Here is a 3,113-nt window from a genome sequence, read left to right as displayed (position 1 = left end):
GAGACATTAACTGAGAACGATCAATGTTCTAACACGCAGGAGGCAGCCAGCATCCTCAAAATACCCAAATCAATAAAGTTACTGGTGAAAATGAAAAATGTGTCTTTTACTTTACAGAAAAAAACAAGCCCAGTATTTAGCAAGTGCATTCTAAAGTCTCAAAGGGCCTGAGTGGGTTCTGGATTCCACCTCTCAGGCAGGAAGCACCCGCCCTGATGCTTCCCCCCAAGTGAATCGAGCACTTACTGCGTGACAGGTACAGCCACAAAGCGTGTGGCGGGAAAACCAAAGGCTGAGTCCTCTTCTGCCTTGAGTCCTTGTGAAGTCTGCGGAGAACCCACAAGGGGGAATGGACGCTAGGTGATAGATTGGGAGCGGGCTGTGTGGGTGCTTGCCTCCCACCCCTCCACCTCATTTTTCTGGTAGTTTCAATAACCTGTTTCGTTTTTATAAGGCAGCAACTCTCAAAAATCCAACTTCTTAAAATGTGTATTTAAGTGTATCTTTTCTGAATCAACTAATCTCAAAATACTTTCATCTTTTAAGACGCTCTGCCCTCCCCCAGAGAAACAGCCCAAAAGTCCTACAATTTTGTTCATTACCTGGAACTACTTAATGGTTTAAAATGCAACTTCAAATTACACTATCTCTGTTCATCTTTGACAGAAGCAGCCATCTAAAGAGCAAAGGCTACATTGTGGTGTGTTTGTAATGCACAGCTACCAGGTACATACGCTGTCAGTAGACCAGATGTAAGAAGGGTGTCCAGCGCCTGTGGAATTCATCCCATAACCCGGATTAGATGTTTTCTGGACTTTTTTTCCTTGTCCTCCTCCATTTCCCCACGGGTCAGTTCGACTTTCCACCCTTTCTCACTGAAGGGTTACCGCTTCCCTCCACGTTTGGCTCTAATCCATTCCATCCTGACTGGTCCTTCTTTTCCCCGCCTTCTCTTCCCTGGTTCGCCCTCTGTCTTCTTCTTGCCTTCACCTTTATCACTGTTTCACCTTTTTTACCTGGCCACTTAATTGTCATTACTGGCCAGCTTCCTGATCGTGCCCAGAACGTCCACAATGCCAGAAAGCAGGAAACTGAGACATCTTGGTGACTGGACTACATTTGAACTAGAGTTACGACCCTCCCCCGCACCTCCACTTGAAAGCTACTCTGCTGCCCTCCTCCCCCCACGCCGCTGCCCCATCCTGCCCATCAGTGATTCTCAGCCTCTTTCATCTCACGGGACACATAAACTAATTACTGACGTCCTGCGGCACACCAAAAAAACATCTTTTTTGCTAATCCGACAAAAATACGTATAATTTTCACTGATTTACAAAAAAATAATGTTAATTACCTACCCTTTTTTGTTCCAAAGTGACTTTTAAAAAACCAGGTGCTTATACTTGCATGTAAGCATTTCTGGTACCAAGAATTAACCAATCAAACACAAAATTATTATACGAGGTGACCAGTAAGACGCCCTCTGTTATATGACCCCCATATTTATGGTTCAAGACAGGGCATGCGCATCGGGTGGCTTCTGCCCTGTGGCTGGTGTAATTTTTTTGTTTGACAATCCAAGGGAAAACAGGTCAGTGCCCCTGACTAAATAGTCAGGTGCTGTGTGCTTTAAAAAGTGTTACAGCCCACCGGTCCAAAATCCCTGCTGTGAATCAACAAAGCTGTGTTGGAACTGGAAGTGCCCCCTGGTGGTGGCCTGGGTCTCTCCCTGTCTCTTCCTGGTGATTTCGCCGCCTGGACCTTCTTCTTCGGAGGGTCCCTTCTCAGTGAGAGGCACATCAGCTTGAGACCTGCTTCTTTCTGTCCACCTCCACCTCTGGCTCGGGGTCTGCGGTGCTTGCTTGGTTGCTCACCCCACTGGGCTCTCTGCTCACGCCAGCGTCTGCCCACAGCCCGGACCCCATCCGGGTCTGAGGAGCCAATGCGCCTCGTGTGTCTTGGGTGCAGGGGAAGGGTGGCCACGTGTTCCCTGAGTCTGGGCTCTAACCGGAGCCTCCATTGGAATTGATACCCTGGACCTTTGACCCTGCCTTGAACATTTGCCCCGCCTTCCCCCACCCCCTCCCCGAAGGACTTAGCTGCCCCAGCTCTGCTTTCTGGATGTGCTTCCCACCTAATCTCCTGGAATCCGGATTATTGACCCTGTACCTGCACGCTGGACACTCGCCCCGCCCCCTCCCTTTCTCCAGCTGTTTTCTCACCCCTGGCATTCTCCAGCCTGGCCAGTCCCTCCACCCTCTACACACTCCTGTGTCATCTTCCAAAAAAAACATACACAGCTCCTACCCACTTCCCTTCCTCTCTCCACTGCCGGTACCCTCAGCTGACCCTGGAAGCACCAAGCGGCTCTTTCCGGACTTGGAGGAGCAGGAGGCACCAGCAAAGGAGAGGACACCCACCTCCACAAGGACTGAGAGATGGGGCCCTGGGGCCCCACAGCCAGGACGCCCACCGCGGGCTGTTGGTCAGGCTGTAGAGGTTTCTGGCTGTGGGAACCAGCCCCACCTTCCACCAAATGGTGCTGAAGAGGTCGTTCACCAGTCACACTCACCGGCCGCCTCTGTCCCTTCCCCCGACGACCCACAGGATGAAGCTCCCTGGCCGGGAGGCACACCCGCTGTGGCTGGAGAGATGACAACCCATGACGCGCGTGTGAAGGAGCTGCCCAGCTTCAGGGGGTGTGCAGCGCGTGGGAGCAGCCGCCGGAGCGGACTCCTGGTGGCCATGGGCCCGCTGGCCCTGGGCTGCCTCAAGGGCGGTGGCACCTCCTGCTCTGAGGTCCTTGAGGGCAGAGACGCGTACAGGCATCTGGGAACATCCCAGGGACCCAAAACCGGTGTGCCCCCCGAGGGCTGGGAGTTCCAGTGCGCCAGAGGCGTGGGCCAGCCGTGGGCCATCCCGTGGGCCGGCCATGGCAACACAAACTAACCCCAGGTCCTGCCTTCTCATTAGAAAGATTCTGAATGCTGGAAAAAAAAAGTGCCAAGAAGCATTTCTCTTGTCTATCTACATCCTTCAGCTCCATGGTCTCTTCTACATAAATGGTTTCCACTTGAAAAAGCACATAAGCTCTCTGAGCACACGGACCCCCT

Source organism: Phyllostomus hastatus, unplaced genomic scaffold (genome assembly GCF_019186645.2).
Source record: "Phyllostomus hastatus isolate PE091 unplaced genomic scaffold, TTU_PhHast_1.1 phas_contig_29, whole genome shotgun sequence".
Lineage (NCBI taxonomy): Eukaryota > Metazoa > Chordata > Mammalia > Chiroptera > Phyllostomidae > Phyllostomus > Phyllostomus hastatus.
This window is presented reverse-complemented; position numbering follows the sequence as displayed.